The sequence below is a fragment of the Odocoileus virginianus genome, chromosome 30 (genome assembly GCF_023699985.2).
Source record: "Odocoileus virginianus isolate 20LAN1187 ecotype Illinois chromosome 30, Ovbor_1.2, whole genome shotgun sequence".
NCBI classification, from domain to species: Eukaryota; Metazoa; Chordata; class Mammalia; order Artiodactyla; family Cervidae; genus Odocoileus; species Odocoileus virginianus.
This window is the reverse complement of record NC_069703.1, coordinates 31,780,967-31,791,043: the sequence shown is the minus strand read 5'-3', so window position 1 is coordinate 31,791,043 and position 10,077 is coordinate 31,780,967.

The following is a 10,077-nucleotide window of genomic DNA, read 5'->3' as shown; positions in this document are numbered from 1 at the left end:
TGGCATGAAAGCCAGTATGTCCCGAAGCCTCTGTAATCATCTATCAGAGGACAATCTCTGACAAGTCCTCTGCTCTGGATGCTGGCAGGGCCCCCAGCCCATTACTCGGTGTTCCTGAACTGAACTGTCCCTCCCCAGCACACAGGCCGGGGCCCCTTTATCTCCTTCCGGGCTTTGATCTCCATCCTTTAGTTGCTTCACACTGCCCCGCTCTCCTTTTCTCACCAAATGCCCTTAACCGAAAAACCTCCGAGCTCAGTTCACAGTCTCCTCTGCCCTCTTTCCCCGCCAGCCCCCACAGTGACACCATCGTCGCTGTGACAAGCTGTCCCCTAGACCACTTAACAGCCCCCCTCCCCATGTTATTGATCCTGGACCGTGATTAGCATGTAAAGAAACCCCCTATATAATGCACGTCCAGGTCTAAAAGAGCCTGAATGTACCTCCTCAATCCAGTCAGCTTTAAAAGAAAAGTATAGCTAAATAGGGCATTCATTTACTCTGAAAATATTTATTGATTTCTTTCTGTGAGCCAGACACTTTCCAAGGCACTCAGATACAGCTGTGAATAAAGCAGATACAAACCCACAGACAGCTCGAGAAGGGAAGTCATAAAGGCATCTGTCTAATGACTTGAAAGACCATTCATTGGCTTCGGAGCCGGGAAGTCTGAGGAGCCAGTCCAGATGCTTCCACCAACCGGCTAAGTCGCTTCTCCGCCTCTGATCCAGGCTCCTCACCGGAGTCCTCCGCAGTGACCCTCGAAAGGCGCTTTGATCCGTGACCCTCCTTCCACTGTGTGTCTTTAGCTTCCCAACCAAGAGAGCGACCTCCCCTGACTCTCCTTAAGCGGGGCATCGTTCCTGCCAGCTCCCCATTCTGCCCTCTGCCTTCTCCTGCTTCGACTCTGTTTTGGTCTTCAGAAAGAAAGGAGAGCGGCCCTCCATCGGGTTAGCCAGCCTGCCTTCCCATCTCCTCCCCGCTGCAGCCCCCCTGCTCCGTTGCCCTGGGGTCATACATAGTGCCGAGCAACAGTCAAGTGACCCCTTATTCAAAGAGGGCTGTTGTGGGAGGATGCCTCTTTGGGGTCATGGCAGTGCCTTTGGGGGGCATCTGCTCCCCCTGGACTCCCTCAGGGTAGCCAGTGGACAGACCCCAGAGCGGGATTCTGTACAGTTGGTGCCAGAGAACACGGCAAACCAGTTAACAGGCTGGGAACCAGAGAAGGGCCGGTGGCCCAAGAAGAGGCTCCCCGCGTAAACAATGACTAGTGTGGGCGGGGCGGTGATGTAGGTCAGCTCCCAGCCGGGAAGTCGTCTTCCAAGAGCAAAATGCCAGTCCCTTCTGGAAGCAGAATCTAGGTAAAGGGTTGCTTTCTATCTTTGGGCAGATGACCACCTGGTTGCCCCGCAGCTGCCCTTGGTTTTGGAGACAGCTGGCCTCGACGCCTACCTCTCTGCCAACAGAAAGTGGCTCAGGAGCCTTCTGACCTTGACCTTCTGGTGGACGGTCATGAAATACGGGGGCTCCATTCTGCTCTATGCACCGCGTCCAGACGGGGCTGCCTGGATCATTCTCCTACCTTCTGAGGACACAGGATGTTTTCTGGCATAGGTGCGGGAGATTCTTTCTCATTTGTTTCTGAGTGTTCACCTTGTAAAGATTTGCCAGTTTCAGATGAATATTTGGGGAACTTGGACATTAAGGTCAACATCCAAGCTCTCAGGACTCTCCTGGCAGGGATTTGGTCAAGCAGGACAGGAGATTCTGGGGTTCAGATTCACTCGGGGGTGAAATCGAGTCCCGTGAGCCCTCTGGTTCAGGTGACCTTTACCACTGTGACCTTTAACCTCCTCACATGGCTTGGGCCAGGCTCTTACAGGACACAACAGGCTACCATACTCATTCTCTCCCTTTGGTTCCAGGGAACAGTTCTGGAAAGTAGGCCGGGCAGGCGGTAACATCTTTACTTTGTAGAGAAGGAAATGGTTCAAAAAGGCTCCAGGCAAATGGCATTATTTTGTTCTTTTTATGGCTGAGTAATACTCCATTGTATATTTGTGCTGTATCTTTATCCATTCCTCTGTTGATGGACGTTTAGGTTGCTTCTGTGTCCTGGCTATTGTAAGTAGCGCTTCAGTGAACACTGGGGTGAATATATGCTTTCAAATTATGACATTCTTTGGACATATGCCCCAGAGTGGGATTTCTGGGTCATATGGTAGTTCTACTGTTAGTTTTTAAGGAACCTCCATACTGTTCTCCATCAGTTCAGTTCAGTCCCTCAGCTGTGTCCAGCTCTTTGTGACTCTGTGGACTGCAGCACGCCAGGCCTGCCTGTCCATCACCAACTCCCAGAGTTTACTCAAACTCATGTCCATTAAGTCAGTGATGCCATGCAACCATGTCATCCTCTGTCGTCCCCTTCTCCTTTCACCTTCACTCTTTCCCAGCATCAGGGTCTTTTTCAATGAGTCAGTTCTTCAAATGAGGTGGCCAAAGTATTGGAGTTTCAGCTTCAGCATCAATCCTTCCAATGAATATTCAGGACTGATTTCCTTTAGGATGGACTGCTTGGATCTCCTTGCAGTCCAAGGGACTCTGAAGAGTCTTCTCCAACACCACATTTCAAAAGCATCAATTCTTCGGCACTCAGCTTTCTTTATTGTCCAACTCTCACATCCATAGATGACTACTGGAAAAACCATAGCTTTGACTAGATAGGCCTTTGTTGGCGAAGTAAGATTTCTGCTTTTTAATAAGCTGTCTAGGTTGGTTATAACTTTTGTTCCAAAGAGCAAGTGTCTTTTAATTTCATGGCTGCAGTTACCATCTGCAGTGATTTTGGAGCCCCCCAAAAATCTGTATGCAGGTGAAGAAGCAACAGCTAAAGCTGTCCCCATGTGGCTGGACTAACTTCCACGCCCACCAGCAGTGTGGGAGGGCTCTCTCCCCCCCACCCTCTCCAGCATTGTTTATAGGTTTTTTGATGATGGCATTTGCAGCAACGTGGATGAGCCTGAGATCGTCACACTGAGTGAAGTGAGCCAGACTCAGAAACACAAATATCATGGATCACTTGCGTGTCTGCTCAGTCACTCAGTCGTATCAGACTCTTTGTGATCCCATGGGCTGTAGCCTGCCAGGCTCTCTGTCCATGGGGATTCTCCAGGCAAGGATAGTGGAGTAGGTTGCCATGCCCTCCTCCAGGGCATCTTCCCAACCCAGGGATCGAACCCAGGTCTCCTCCAGCATTGCAGGTGACTTCTTCACCATCTGAGCCACCGGGGAAGCCCAAGAAAACTGGCGTGGGCAGCCTCTCCCTTCTCCAGGGGAACTTCCCGACCCAGGAGTCAAACCAGGGTCTCCTGCTTTGCAGGCAGATTCTGTACCAACTGAGCTACCCGGGAAGCCCTATACCACTCACATGTGGAATCTAAAACAAGAGGATACAAAGGAACTTATTCACGAAATAGAAGCAGAGACACAGCTGCAGAAAACAATCGTATGGTTACCAGGGAACAGGGAGAGGGTGGGATAAATTGACAGCCTGGACTGACATATACACGCTGCTGTACATAAAATCGGTAACTAAGAGGAACCTGCGGCGTGGCACAGGAGACTCTACTCAGTACTCTCTAACGGCCTCCGTGGGAAAAGTGAACATATGTACATGCATAACTGATTCAGTTGGGTGCACACTTGAAACTAACACAACATTGTGAATCAACTATTTGTTGTCGATGTTGTTCTGTCACTCAGTCAGGGACTGTAGCCCACCAGGCTCCTCTGTCCATGGCAAGAGTATTGGAGTGGGTGGCTGTTTCTCCAGGAGATCTTCCTGGATCAGGGATCGAACTTGTGTCTCCTGCATTGGCTGGCAGATTCTTCACCACTGAGCCACCAGGGAAGCCCCCCTTTAAAAAAAAGAAAAAAGGCTCTGGGCCGCTATGTGGCAGTCAAGCCTGGAGGTATGGGGTCTCCTGCTGAGGCTGGAGTCTTTGCATCACCCCGTAGCGTGGGGTGTCTCCTGAAAGCCCAGGTCAGTCAGACAGTGGGACTCACAAAAGCATGTCTGCGGTCTCTTCTGACCTTATTCGAGGCGATTCTTTAAGTTTACTAGTAACTCAGGGAGGCCGTCCCGGCACATTCCTCTATAGGCCAGGGCTGCAGAACCCTGATGGGCATTTTTCCAGGAGTTCCCGACTCTGCTTCAATAAGACCAGAGCGAAACTGGATGCCCTAAGCATCCAAGGTTTCCCAGGGAAGCGATAGTTGCTTTGCTAGGAGCTTCGGAGGCTCTGCTCCCTGGTCCCCACTCTGATGCAGTGATACCCTCAGGCTGTCTCCCTCTCTGTCCCGCTCTGGCTTCTGACTTACGAGGAAGCGTGGACCAAACCCCAAGACCTTCCCCTTGGGGGAGATCCCCTTCTCAGGCATGGCTCCGGGCAGCTCTCTGGCAAATGGCCCTAGTGAGGGTCGGACCTTCTGCTGGCCTTCTCACAGATGAACAAAGAACTGACACTCTCAACTTAGCAACACAAACCTCCACCCCTGAAAAGCACCTGTCAACAGCTAATCCTGCAGCCTTCCTTCAAATGGTGCGTGAGGAAATCTGCCAATACAGTTGTCTGGAATCCTGATCCTGGTTCACTTTGCCAGCTGAGCTGTCTTCCTGAGAGATTCACACTGGAAACCTGCTTGGACTCATCTCTGAGCAGCTGGACCAGCTGTAGGTCACACCAGCGTCCCCCAACACTGCTGCATGCAGTAAACTCGCCGATGAGACCGGTCGCCTCCCAGCCCCCCTCTAGGGCCTTGTTACAGAGGGGTGAGATTGTTAGGGGCGAAGAAATTCCTTGTGTGCCTGTAGGAATCTAAAGTCTTTTTAAAACCAGGAATTGAGAAGTGTGACTAATGAGCACACTAGAAAAGCCACAGACCACCTCATTAAAGCTCAGAGCTGTGGCCCAGGTCGGGCAGAAATGAAAAATTCTCAGGGAAAGGCTACCCCATCCATTAATGAAGGACTTAAAAGGAAAAGTGTGACAGGTTTTCAGCAGACATTTTGATAGACAGAAAGCGTTTACCAGAGGCCTTAAAAATAGCCCAGATTTCTGGTGGGATGTGGGGAGGATGAGAGAGGCGAGGAAGAAGGAAGAGGTTTCTGATGATGTGCCCTGGGCATCAAAGAGCCGCTAGTTTGGGATTTCTGGGTTTGGATGATTCCAAACTGTTTCCTTCTTTTCGGCAAGGACCCTCCTATCATGCTGGCGTTCACTGAATCTTCTGGAGCCCCCCCTCTGGGGTTGCCGTGAGGTTGAAAGAGAGACTCTGCACAAAGCTTGCACGTGAGAGTGTGGCACGCTGCCAGTGACTAGGGTGTTTGTTGCCTGGGAGATTCATGACATCCTCATTTAGGGAGGCGATGTATCCCTTTCTGTGAATTAGGGAAGGAGCGGAGGGGCCAGGGAGGGCGGCTGCCCATGACTCCCACAGAAGGTCCCAGCCGCCTCGGCCTGGTGTGTCAGGGGCCAGGCTGACTGCAGTGACTGTGCTGGACAAAACCCAGCCTGCAGGGTGGTGGGCTGCCCGCCGGGGTCTGTTTCACAGCAGCCCGGCCCTCCTCCGAGGGGTCCAGGTTGTGCCCGGGCAGCATTGTTGACCCACCAGCATGGTTAATAGAAAAGCGCCCCTGCTATCCTCTGTAAACGGCCTCGTCAATTGTGGAGTGCCCGGGAGCAAGCTGTACTTTATGTGGCAACAGCTTTAGCTCAGGCCCTCCAAGCAGACCTCCCTGTCTCACCCTCCCCTGTCTCACCCTCCTCCACCCTCACACAGCCACCAAGAGGCCTGTCTAGAACCGACTTCTGATTTGAGTCATGATACACTCCTCTTTGATGCAAAAAGCTGACTCATCTGAAAAGACCCTGATGCTGGGAAAGATTGAGGGCAGGAGGAGAAGGGGACGACAGAGGATGAGATAGTTGGATGGCATCACTGACGCTATGGACATGAGTTTGAGTAAACTCTGGGAATTGGTGATGGACAGGGAGGCCTGGTGTGCTGCGATTCATGGGGTCTCAAAGAGTCGACGCAACTTTACTGAGCTGAACTGAACACTCCTCTTTGGGGCTTCCTTGGCGGCTCAGCAGTAAAGAATCCGCCTGCGATGCAGGAGATGCGGTTTCAGTCCCTGAGTCAGGGAGATCTCCTGCAGGAGGGCACAGCAACCTCCTCTAGAATTCTTGCTTGCTGAATCCCACGGACAGAGGAGCCGGGCAGGCTACAGTCCATGGGGTCACCCAGAGTCAGACACGACTGAAGCGACTAAGCATGCACACATGCCCGCTCCTCCTTGAAAATCTCTGCAGGCTCCCCTTTGACCTCCGAGGGTCAAGTGCACAGTCCTTAGCATGGCTGTCAGGGCCCCTTGACAATCACCCCACCTAACACCGCCCCTCCCCCCAGGAAGACACATCCCGGGTCCTCTGCACTCATCAGTCACGCAGGACAGGCCCTTCCTGGCTCCAAACTCATCCCACTGCCTAGCAGGCTATCCCCTACCCGCCTCCCCCCCACCCCCGCCTGGAACCTCCTGTTTCATCATTTAAAACTCAGCTACAAGGTGACCCCCATCTACGTGGCCTCCTCTGACGTTCTCAAGCAGAAGTTCGCACACTCCTTGACCACCAGTGAGCCTCCTGCCTGGTGAAGACCAAGATGTTTCCTGTTATTCAAGGGCCAGCCCCTGCCCCCTGCCCCCCAACTTCTGCACGAGGCTTGGGTATCTCTGAATGGTGCAGCCTGGTCTTGAGAAGCGTCACATGCTTTCCATTTCGGCCTCCTTAGGAGACTAGGGTAAACATTTACCCCAGAAATTGTCCTAGGCATGGGAATTGTGTAACAGAAGATTAGAGGATATTAAATGCCATTAAAAGGTCTCATCATTTCTGGGATAACAACACAGAGAAGCATTGGGACCTAGAACTGCAATGTGCTCTGAGCTGTGGCAGGCTTCCCAGGTGACTGAGTGGTTAAAGAACCTGCCTGCCAATGCAGGAAACATAAGAGACACGGGTTCGATTCCTGGGTTGGGAAGATCCCTTGGAGGAGGAAACGTCAACCCACTCCAGTACTCTTGCCTGGGAAATGCCGTAAACAGAGGGCCTTGGCAGGCTACAGTCCATGGGGGGTCACAAAAGAGTTGGACACGAAACTCTGGCAGGCGTTCTGCAACTGGGGGTGGGAGTGAAGGCGTTCTGGGTTTTTCTGACCCAGACTGGATGCTGAGTCCACTCCTCCCACCCCACCTGGCCTAGTCACTGAGTATCAGAGTCGCCCATGTGCTGGGCAGTCACATGTGCTTTCTGAATCTCCACTTCCCCATCTGAGAAAGGGAGCAGATGACGCTGGCCTCAGAGGAATATCCCAAAGATCAAATGAGAATCTGCCCACGAGGTTCTTGTGCTGTGCTTACTTGCTCAGTCGTGTTGGGGTCTCTTTGAGATCCCAACTGTAGCCCGCCAGGCTCCTCTGTTCCTGGGCCTTCTCCAGGCAAGAACACTGGAGTGGGTGGCCATTTCCTCCTACAGCGGATCGTCCTGACCCAGGGATGGAACCCAGGTCTCCCGAATTGCAGGCGGATTCTTTACCAGCTGAGCCACCAGGAAGCCCAAGAATCCTGGAGCAGGTAGCCTGTCCCTTCTCCAGCGGACCTTCCCGACCCGGGAATCCAACCGGGGTCTCCTGCATTGCAGGGGGCTTCTTTACCAGCTGAGCTCCCAGGGTTCTTAGCAGACGCTAAAAACAAGTGAGTCCCACTCTCCTGCCCCTTCCTCGCGTCAGCTGGAAATTCTCCGTGGGTCCCACAGGCGCCCGTGGGAGGGAGTCCTCAGTTACTGCGCAAAGAGACGCTGAGGCCAGAGGGTGGGACGCCCCGGGGCAAAATGCAGCCGCCTCTCCTCTTCTTCCTCCCGCTTAGGGGGAAGCTCAGACGCCGCATGGCAAAGGGCTCTGAAGCTCTCACTCGTGCCTGCGCCCGGGGCTTAGGGGCGGAGGTGGCCCAGCTGTGCCCTCTGACTTCATCGTGGGGTGTACCCCGCCTGGGGTGGGGTGAGACGCTCTTCCAGGAGGTACACCACGTGGCGCTGTGGAGCAGCCAGCGGCGCGGCGCAGGGCCGCGGAAGCCTGACCAGGCCACGACGCGGGGCGGACAGGGATCCCTTGAAGGCCCGCCTGCCATCCGGCACAGGCGCCCCGCTCAGGAACACCCCTCCGACTCATCTGAGCACCAGCCGGAGCACCTCTATCCGAGCTCCTTGCAGAGTTGTTGACAAGAGCGGGTGACAATGTGCCACGTTCAATTCTAGGTGCTTTGTGTAAATGTGTGTGTGAGTCCCTCGGTGGTGTCTGACTCTTGGCGACCCCATGGACTGTAGCTTGCCAGGCTCCTCTCCCCATGGGCTTCTCCAGGCCGGCATACTGGCGTGGGTAGCCGTTCCCTTCTCCAGGGGATCTTCCCAACCCAGGGATCGAACCCGGGTCCCCTGCATGACAGGCGGACTCTTTACCCTCTGAGCCACCGGGGAAGCTTGCTGTGTGTTAACTGGAAATTCTCACGACCCTGGAAGCTAAGCACACAAACCACCCTAACGAGAGACACTGGCAGCTGAAGCGCAGAGGCGACACGTTGCCCTGGGTGACCTGGCCACAGGTGGAGGCAGAGAATGAGCCCCGTGGCCTGGCCTCCTTACGCAAACAGCCGACTCTGCCCCCACAGCTTAGATACCGTTCAGGTTACCACCAGTGACTTCAGGGAAAAGCAGCAGCCCTGGCCTGGAGGAAATAGCTCAGGTGCCTAAAGATCCCACTTCCTCTTGGGTGAGGGACCTTTCAGTTGTCATTTTCAAGAAGCCCAAACCCAGCGTGACTGGCATGTGCTCTTGGCCTGTGGGGTTTGCGTTCACTTCTTCCCAAAATGTTTACCAGCCAGGCAGCGGGTGCCAGAGGTGCAGACAGGCAAGTTCCCAGTCCTTGTGAACTTTATACTGGGGTTGGGAAACAGCTTACAAGCAAATCCATAAATAAGAAAATTTCAGAAAGTAAAAGAAAAAAACCAGAAAAGCAGGTTGGGATCTTCCTGGTGGTGCAGATGGTAAAGAGTCTGCCTGCAATGCAGGAGACCCACGTTCAATCACTTTGCCAACACAAGTCTGTATAGCCAAAGCTATGGTTTTTCCACTAGTCATGTACAGATATGAGAGTTGGACCACAAGGAAGGCTGAGTGCCAAAGAATTGATGCCTTCAAGTTATGGTCCTGGAGGAGACTTTTAAGAGTCTCTTGGACAGCAAAGAGATCAAACCTGTCAATCTTAAAGGAAATCAAACCTGACTATTCATTGGAAGGACTGATGCTGAAGCTCCAATACTTTGGCCACCTGATGCGAAGAGTTGACTCATTGGAAAGACCGTGATGCTGGGAAAGATTGAGGGCAGGAGGAGAAGGGGACGACAGAGGATGAGGTGGTTGAATGGCAATGGACATGAAAGTGTGTTAGTTGCTCAGTCATGTCCCACTCTTTGTGACCCCACGGACTGTAGCCCGCCCAGCTCCTCTGTCCATGGGATTTCCCAGGCAAGAATACTGGAGCGGGTTGCCATTTCCTGCACCAGGGGATCTTCTCAACCTAGGGATCGAACCCACGTCTCCTGCACCGCAGGCGGATTCTTTACTCTGGGACATGAATTTGAGTACACTCCAGGAGTTGGTGACGGACAGGGAAGCCTGGAGTGCGGCAGTCCATGGGGTCACAAAGAGTCAGACATGCCTGAGTGACTGAACAGCAACAGCAAAGCAGATTAATGGGCCAGAGATGGAGCAGTAGCTGGAGGAAGGGGAGGCAGAAAAGAGTGATCAGGTCAGTGCAGCAAGATCGTTCTGCATGAAGTCCGAGCCGCACATTTCCAAATTCTGTGGTCTCCTTCCAGAGGGGGAAATGGCATCTGACCTGCACAGCACCCTCCTATAACCACCTCTCCTGTCGTAGCATCAGTTTAGGCACAGGTTGTGCATT